Here is a 9752-nt window from a genome sequence, read left to right on the forward strand (position 1 = left end):
GACGCGGGGCGAGTGAGCTCCGCCGTATATCCGCCTATCTATCCTGCTCATGGGACTGTGGGTCACCCGCTTACACTCCCTTTCCTTGATGGGGCTCCCCTGTGTCCCCGGTGCTGCCCAGCTTCTGTCTGGGAGACCTTTGAAGGCCTGGGTACCTCCTGCTGTGATCCGTGCACCTTATCTCCTGGGCGCGGATGCCATCTTGGTGTCCCTTCACCCGACCTCGCGGCTCCGGCTCCTATGCTGGTGCGGTGTCGCTGAGGGGCAGTGACTGCTAAAGAAGCCGCTGATCCTGATATCTGGAGGCCCGCGCGGGAGAACCTCAAGCGGGAGTAATGGTTGATGCCCGCTGTGCTCTGTGTGGTGGAGACGAGGACCGCTTTGGCACCTGGAGAGCGACTCCATCCTGTATGCAGGCATCAGCTACCTGTTAAGTGACTGTACTTTGATTTCATATACCCCTTTGTGCATGTGCTGCACCTGAGGTGTGTACGTACAGTTGGTGGTGTGCTAGCCACCACCGTCATTCTATTGCCAATAATTGGGTATCACAAATATTTTATTTACTAATAATAATGGCTAAAAAGGTATATAGGTTTTAAAAAGCAATTGCAATTACAAATAAAAGGTATACAGCCTAATATGGGACATATAGTGTATATACACAATTCAACAATTCAACAGTTGGGGGTATCTCACTTGTTCCTAGATATGCTCTCCAAGAATAGAGTAGGTCAATCTCCCACAAATCAATGGAAAACTGGGATGGCGGGTGTCCATAAACCTGCTGGAGTTTTCTTGGGACTTGATCCAGATTTTTGTTGGACCATGGGGTTCAGTCCTTGGTGCGTTATCTCCAGTTGTAGTGGCAGGTGGTGGTTTCCCTTAGAGTGTCCAGTAAGTGTCCAACAGTGGGAAAATGGAGGGCTGGTCCAAGTGAGAGTCCTTTTGTAATCCCAAATAGGTAGGCTGTATGCACTAGAACTGACGCGTTTTGTCGTCCACAGACAACTTTTTCAATTTGGACACGTGTACCACTGAGGGTGTGCCCGAATTTAAGAATACATCCTACAATACTCCAGTGAACATTGACTGTGTTGCTGCTCCCCCTCAGTCTCCTTTTTTGCTAATGATACCCGCAATGGGACACTAGAATTGGGTTGCATATTTTCGTGTATTGCTATATGCCTATGTCAATTGTTTTCCTGATTTACCTGGCGATAACTTCAGTAGGCCAACCTTGCTTCCCCGGGGATCTGAAAATTGGCCAGATTAGAGATTTCATAGGGGACGCAGACTTGACCTGATTACTGATTCCGGCGCCTCTATCTAATTTCTCCTATTAATATCATTTCTTACAAAGCATAACAGTGTGTATTTAATCTGACGAATCCATATTGCCGTTATCTTTTTTGTAACATTGTGATAATGTCCCCACATACAGGAAGATCCTGGTCCTGCTAGGGCCGTTAATTTAGCCCCTGTCAGTTCTCCGTTCTATAATCCTCTTTAGTCAGTTAGTTGGGTGGGTGGGGTAAATTAGATTTTCTGGTTGTAGGGGTGGGAGCAGGGGCGGGCTGGGCCGGGGGGCAGGGTGCCATATGCCCCCCGGGCCGCTTTATCAGTTAGTGCTGGGCCACCTCAAATACTAAAAAGGGCCCTGGTGGTCCAGTGTGGCTGTCCTGGACCAGGACTATGCAATGTGTCTGCCTGTCTGGGAAGTCTGTGCCTGGCAGCCACAGCTTCCACTTCCGCCCGCCCGCCCACTTATTTACTGTGACAGTGTCAGTGACACTGTCTTTGCCCCGCTGCTGCAGCACACGCTGTGAGGAGGAGGAGGAGAGGCAGTGGTTGTGTGTCATGTGCCCTCCCTTCCGACCCTCCTGCTCCAGCGGCGCTGCTGTGTGAAGTGACCGCCGCGGGTGAGAGTAGTGGCACTGGTGCAGTTATGTCCCTGTCCCGCACCCCCCTACCATGTGCCGTGGCCCCAGCGACTTGACCAGGCACTGGCGTAGCTATAATGAGGCAGCCCCTGCAGTGGCTTGGAGGAGACAGCACTGCGGGGGAGCCAAGACCAGAAGCGGCACCGCTGCAGCTGCCCAAAAAGCTGATATTAGTCAGGGACGCGGAGGAAGCCCTCGCATCCCTGACTCCACCCCTTCCCTACACGCCGCCGCCAGCACCGCTCGCGCCCCCCCCCCGCAGCATCTACAGACAGCCAGCACAACAACCAGCCTGACACCTCCAGCGCCGCTCTCCGGGGCCCCAGGCACCACACCGCTCCTCCTCCCATGGCCTGCTGACGTGAGAAGCCCTATGCCTGCACCTCTCCTCCTCCCATGGCCCGCTGACGAGGAGCTCCCTCCGATGCTGCCCCAGAGACTCCGAGCCCGGAGTCAAAAGACCCTGGGGAGACAACAAATCAGCTGCCAGCCCCTGGAACGTGCCAGAAAGGCACCACCGAAGCGAGACCTGGTGGTCAGCTCCGATCACGCCGCAGAGATTTCTGACAGGCAAGGTGAGCACACCTGTGTGTATGTATGAGTACACAGTGGGGCAAGGGAATTACATGTCAAAATCCTTTCCTAGCAAATAAGGGGGTGGGAGGGGGTCTCTGCAACAAAGGTCTCCCCACAAGGGGGGGTGGGGGTGGAACATCCAGAAAAGCCCATTGCGCCACAACAGCCATGCTGCACCAACACCCCACTGGAAAGGCAGCCTCCTGCAGAGCTCTGTCCCTCCGTCACTGTCCCGCATCCCCCACGTCTCTGTCTCCACATCCCCGCCATCTCTGTCCCAGCATCCCCTCTGCCTCTCCACCCGCATCCATTCCGCCTCTCCCCCCACCTTCCCATCACCGCATCCACTCCACCTCTGTCCCTACGTCCCCTCCGCCTCTATCCACATCCCTGCCATTTATGTCCCCATCACCTCCATCACCACATCCCCCATGCCCATGTTCCTGCATCCCCTCTGCCCCTGCCCCCGCGTCCCCTCCATCCCCATCCCCGCATCCCTGTCCCCACATCTCCTCCACCTCTGCGTCCCCACATCCTCTCCGAGTCCCCGCCTCACCTGAACTCTGGCCCAATCCATGTGCCACAATGCGAATCCTGGCTCAAACCCATGTTGCACAACACGAACCCCAACTCAATACGTGTGGCACACTGCAATGTGAATCCTGGCTCTATCCGTGTGGCCTAATGTGAACCCGGACACACTCCGTGTGAACCCTGGGCCAAACATTGTGGCACGATATGATCCCCGCCTATTTACCTTGGCACAATGTGAATCCCCACTCATTCGATGTGATATCAGTAAACTTTTTTGGCTTGGGGGAGCAAATTTTATAGTTACGCCACTGCCAGGCAGCGGCACTGCTGCCCCAGTCAAGACTTCAGAGCAGCCAATGACAGTCACACCGCCCGCCCCCATTGTGCCTTAGCCAGTATAAGAAACTGTTAATAAATAATAATAAATAAATAAATCTTACATCAGCCAGGTCCACACGGGGTCTTACGCTGGCATGCAAACTGCTGCTGGCTAGTGGTGTGGAAAAGGCTGTAAGCAGGGGAGAATTTAGAGGACAGTTTGCCCCCTAGGCACAACATGATTGAGCCTCCTCCGAATCACGTCAGTGTCCCCTTCATGGCATAACATCTAATGGGCATCGCGGTGTGTGGCATAATGTGTAATGGACATCATGAGTGTGGCATAACACTCTTTACTGCCAGAGAAAAATGTGCAATAAGCCTGTGAAAATTTCACAGGCCTGCCATTATCTGCAATCCATTTACCATTGAATGTGTGCAGTCTGTGCGTAGCTCAGGACTTACTGGTGCTATAGAAACAGTGGGATCTGGGCCGGAGATGACCTCACAGTCTGTGACTGTTACTTATGGGCCAGTGCTCTGGACTTGCCCCCCAGGCTAAAAATTGCCAGCCAGCCCCAGACAAGGACATTAATGTAAAGGACTATTCAGAAGAGATAGGGCGCACATATCCATATGCACATGCAGGGGGGTTTCCAAGTACCTGGAACCACCCCCCCATACATCAGCACAAACACATTTGAACATTTTGAACATCGACCCTTTGACTGTCGACCTTCCCATTGACCTGATGCTTGTTTCAACCTTCAAGTTCCAACCCTATCGGCTTTAGCCATGTCGACCTCTTTCATGTGGCTACCTAAGCCCTGTTGACCTTTCGTGGTCGACCTAAGCCCTGTCGACCTTCATAGTGTCGACCTAGCAGTCAGATCCCAGCAGGAGCACAGCGCCCCATTACAAGTGGAACGTCTGTTTCCCAGATGAGTGGAGAATGATCACAGGCTCAGGGTGTGATGTGTACAGTAACACAATAGGGGAGCTGTGAGAAGTCTGCGCCGGGAGGAGGACACACAGCCCAGGTAGCAGCCTCCAGCTGCGGGCATCACCCCAGTGACAGGAGACAGGAGGACTGGGCGGAGTGAGCGCTAACAGGACGCAGGGAGTGAGGGGAACAAGTGGTGTGTGTGTGTGTGTGAGTGCGAGTGACCGGGGGGAGGCGCCCGGCGGCAGCAGCAGGAGGAGGAGGGTGTTGCCGTGCGGGCGGGGAAGGGGGACAGATCACTTACACTCACAGCGGAATAAGGAAGCGGAGCTAAACCGGGGTACCCCACCAAGGACCGAACTCCTCCAAGTACCGGACCCCGCCGACCGGGAGCCCCAGCTAAGGACCGGAGCCCGCCGCCCGGAAGCCGCAGGTAAGCAGGGCAGAAGTTGTGGAAAGTTGGGAGGAGAGGGAGTGAGGTGGCTGTGGGGACAAGCACACAGACAGGGACGGGTGCTGGTGCATGTGGGAGCTGCTAAGTAGTAAGTACAGGGAGAAGGTAAGTGGGAGCAGGATAATGAAGGTAGGAGAGGGATAACGTAGGAGGGAGAGGTAGAAGGTAAGTTGGAGAGGGAGTAGAAGGAGTTCAGAGTCTAAACATTGGAAGGGGAGTAGGCAGGGTGTTCAGTGTATGGTGGGTGCTGAGTAGTGAAAATGGAGGGAGGTGGCATGGGGCACGGAGAGGGTGTATACATGGGCATGATGGTAAGATGTAGGAGGGAAGGGGCTGCAGGTGGGTGGTAGTAGAAGAAGGGTATTTAGATTAATGTAGTAACAGTTGCATGGAAGGCAGACAGATGGTGGCTGGCTAGTGGAAGGTGTGCGGGGAGAGGGTGGGTGGCAAGTGACAGGTGTGCAGGGAGAGGGTGGGTGGCGAGTGGAAGGAGGGCAGGCAGAAGGGGGGTAGGGAGTGGAAAGAAGGACAGGCAAAGGATTGGTGGCGAGTGGTAGGAGGGTGGGTGGCGAGTTGAAAGAAGGACAGGCAGAGGGTGTGTGGCGAGTGGAAGGTGTGTAGGCAGAGGGTGGGGGGGGTGGCAAGTTACAGGTGTGCAGGCAGTGGGTGGCGAGTGGAAGGAGGGCAGCTGGTGGGTGGTGAGTGGAAGGAAGGCAGGCAGAGGGTGGGTGGCGAGTGGAAGCGGGGTAGACATTGTATGGGTGGTGAGTGGAAGGTGTGCTGGCAGAGGGTGGGTGGTGAGTGGAACGTGTGTTGGCAGAGGGTGGATGGGGAGTGGAAGGTGTGTGAGCTGAGGGTGAGTGGAAGGAGGGCAGGCTGATGGTAGGTGGCGAATGAAATCAAGACCAGCAGAGGGTGGGTGGCAAGTGACAGGTGTGTGGGTGGCGAGTGGAAGGAGGATAGGCTGAGGGTGGGTGGCGAATGGGATTAGGACAGGCAGAGGTTTGGAGGTGAGTGGAAAGAAGAAAAGGCAGAGGTTGGCTGGTAAGTGGAAGGTGTGCGGGCAAAGGTTTGTTGGTGAGTGGAAGGAGGGTAGGCAGAGGATGGGTGGCTAGTGAAAGGTGTGCTGACAGAGGGTGGTTGGTGAGTGTAAAGGACTAAAGGCAGGTGGCAAGTTGGCAGCAAGTAGAAGGTGGATGATCAGTGGAAGGAGGGCATAGATGGCGATTGGTAGTGAATGGCCATAGATGGCAAGCAATAGTATACGTTGCAGTGTGCCATATATACACAGAGCTAGCAGTCTAAAGAACAGTACTCCTGTGACATTGGATAGCGTGCATATTACATCCAAGAGACTTACTTTCTTGTATCTGGTTTCAATCTCAGAAAATATGTACTAACACCTTTTCTTTTACACAATAAGTCCTGCACGGCAAACCAAGTGTAAGCTACAGTAGGTAGAGTTTCAGATTTTATATCACTCCATTGTAAGGATGTTCCCAGATGCCGTGCACTAACTAATCAGGAAGGACCATTGTCTGCTACATAATTCATGGCTTTAAATTCAAATAAAAACTGGGCACTTGTAAAATGCTTCAAAATTAAAAGCTAAACCTTGTTGCATTCAGAAGAGTCTAATGGCTGTATGCCATAATGTTTTATTATGGATGAGTGAGTGGGAAAACTTTCTAAACAATCTCAAGTTCCCACATTTGCATTCACATCCTCCAAGCAGATACTAGAGACCTGCTACTACTACTAGTATAAACATTTAAGCTTTCAAGGAAGGGCTAGTTTCTATTTACTTTATGTGCGTGCAGTGTTTAACAGTCCAATAACCAGTCGTTGTAAAGAGAAAATGTATGGACTGTGATTTGGGGCAGCAGGGGCGGTGTAATGGTTAGTATTACTGCCTCACAGCACGGAGGCCATGGGTTTGAGTCCCACCATGGCCCTAACTGTGTGGAGTTTGTATCTTCTCCCTGTGCTTGCGTGGGTTTTCTCCGGGTACTCCGGACACATTCTCTTGGTACTCTGGGTACACATTCCAAAAATATACTGGTAGGTTAATTGGTTCCCAACAAAATTAACCCTAGAATGTCTGTGTGTGCGTGTACATGTGGTAGGGAATATAGACTGTAAGCTCCACCGGGGCAGGGACTGAGGTGAATGTTCAAATATTCTCTGTAAAGCGCTGTCGGAATATGTATGCGCTATATAAGTAACTGTTAACAAATAAATAAAATAAATTCAAAAAGCATAAACACAACATTGAACTAATAGAATGGATGGGAACAAGCACATACAATAGTTCATCCTATTTTTAAGGTGTAAGTTAATGGCTACAATGTGCATCAACATCTAATAGTCTTGATGAGCCTTTAATCCTAAATATCTGCTGTGTTCCTCTTGCACAAGGCGCTACCACTTAAGGTACAGGAGTTATGAATAAGTCTGTTGTGCTTGGAATATTGTTGCCATTATATTTCCATGTCCTCTTTGTTACCATCACCGGGTCATCTTAAAATATATTCATATGAAGGGTACAACAAGCATTGACCCGTGGCTTGTGCATCTGGCTAGTGTGTATAAAGACTTCACTGTCCTTTTGTATTTATGCAATATTGTGTATTTTCCATTCAAAACAATGTTTTCATTGTATTAACAAACTCTTGGCTTTTGTGTACTATTTTTGGATAACCAGCAAAGGTACATTGGATATGCTTTTATGTCAGATCTAGAGCTGGTGTTTGTGGACTTCTTTATGTTGTTAAACTATGTTCGTTAAAACAATTTTTTTGTGAATGGTCTTATAATGGTGCATACACACTGGATGGTACGATGTACATGCACTGAAAGACATTGGTGGCCAATTTCCCTTGAACTTCCCTAGTGTCCTGGATGAAAGATGTGGTGCATACACCCTGAACGATGTGATGAACGACAAAGATCTCGCTAGATTCTATAGCACACACTGAATGATATTTTGACCACTATCGTTCAGAAGGGCAAAAATGAATGATATTGGTAAAAAAAAAATCGGACAGTGTGTATGTACCTAGTGCGGTACTTGCTATAATGTTGTTGGGGCTGATTCAGGTGCTCTTGTTGAAAGCAAAGCTTTCTTTGGTACACTTATATGGTGTCCATGCCGACATGTCTTGACAAAGACAGCAAAACCTTGAAACCAGTGTCAACATTATTAGTGTTGACCGTGTACATGTCATCTTTCTGTCCATGTTGACCTAGGATATGTCGACCATTCTTAGGTGTCGACCTAGTCACGGTTAACCTAGACAATGTATATCATCTATGCCAGAACCAGTGTTTGGGGTGGGAGATTAGCTTTTTTCCCCTGTAGTCTGGTTCTTTCAGATATCCTTATTGGCATGTCCTACTGCTGGCTAAGGATATGTTGGGCTAAGGTACTGTAGGTCTGTTGTTCTCTCTACCCTTGGCCTCCCATTTTAACACTGACATTCCTTTATGGTCTTCTTTACTGCTGGAAGTGTCTGTATGAACATGGCCGCCAGCCACTGCTGTTAGTGCAGTCTTCACTCAATTTCTTTCCCCTCAACCTGAGTGTCCAACATTCAAACAGTTGCGATTACATGAATGCAGAATCAGACGACTGCTGAAGTGCATTACATCTGCCGGTATAATAGTCCTGCACCCATTGTTTCGATCCCCCATTTTTCTAAGCGATCTCACTAGAAGAGGATCTGCTGGTTCAGATGCAGCAATGAGGGGGTAAAAGGAGACAGAGGGGGGCGCAAAACTGTTATACCCCTTTTACACTACCTAAAAATCCGGGTCAGCGGAGGTGTAAATGGGACATGCCGTGTCCCTTTACACGGGACTTCTACCCAGTTCCTGACCTGGGTAGAACATGGCCAGGACCTGGGTAGAGGGCGGTGTAAATGGGTACACCGGTCATCCGACCCAGCTTCCATTTACATCAATAGGGGACGTGCATCCTGCGGACCGCAGCATCCGCAGGTTGGGCGGGGGGGGGGGGGGGGGGCACAGACAGCCTGCGCTGCTGTCTGCTATACCCTGCAGAGCGGAGGAGGTGAATGGATGCCTGTGTGCGGCATCCATTCACCTCCCGGACAAGGACTGGGGGCAGCCCAGCAGATTACCTTAGTGGTGGGCTTGCCCCCAGCGCGGCGGTCCGGGTCCCGGCAGTGGCGATCGGCGCTTGAAGATGATGTCATCTCCAAGTGGGGGCGGCTCAGGAACCGCCTGTGCCGGGAGGGGGGACAAAACGCTGGGTAGCACCCGGCGTTTTGGTGTAAAAGTGGTATTGGTTACGCCACTGGTTCTCACCAGAGAACTCTGACCCTAACAGATTGTTCAGTGGCACATCACTGAACATAGCTGAATGCTGACCACTCTGAGCGATCTAGCATCACCTAGAACACTCACCTCCCCGCGTGTAGGCCCCTTTCATGCGTGAGACAATATATATGCTTTGTCTAACATCATCCATCACCATGTAGCAAAGAGGAATCTGCTCCCCACATCACAATTCCCAAATATTTGGTTTCATTTAACCCCTTCCTGACAGAGCCAGTTTTTGCGTTCCTGACAGAGCCCTTTTTTTCAAATCTGACATGTATCACTTAAGTGGGGATAACTTTTTTTTGCTTTTACTTATCCCAGTGATTTTGAGATTGTTTTTTCGTGACACATTGTACTTCAAGTTAGTGGTAAATTTTCGTCGATACAGTCTGTGTTTTTTTGTGAAAAATACCAAAATGTCGTAAAAAAATGGAAAATTTAGCGATTTGCAAAATGTTAAATTTTCTGCTTGTGAGACAAATAATCTTACCACTCAAAATAGTTAATAACTAACATAGACCATATGTATACTTTATGTTGCCATCATTATTTCAACCTCATTTTCATTTTTTTGGACACTAGGAGGCTTAAAATATGAATAGCAAATTCTCAAATTTTCAAGAAAATTTCAAACACTGAT

At 50.2% G+C, this 9752-nt stretch overlaps 1 protein-coding gene across 2 annotated transcripts in view; it reads left to right on the top strand.

The window, feature by feature from the left end:
* Positions 1–4489: 4489 nt before the first annotated feature.
* Positions 4490–9752, top strand: part of PRKCD (protein kinase C delta) — a 74050-nt gene continuing 68787 nt past the window's right edge. The window contains exon 1 of one of the 2 annotated variants that reach the window (XM_083156327.1): positions 4490–4747. The gene's annotated coding sequence lies outside the window, so the exon portion shown is untranslated. The remainder of the gene's footprint in view (positions 4748–9752) is intronic. The other variant, XM_083156329.1, reaches the window with a different exon arrangement.

This window comes from Crinia signifera, chromosome 8, assembly GCF_055691185.1.
Source record: "Crinia signifera chromosome 8, ASM5569118v1, whole genome shotgun sequence".
NCBI lineage: Eukaryota > Metazoa > Chordata > Amphibia > Anura > Myobatrachidae > Crinia > Crinia signifera.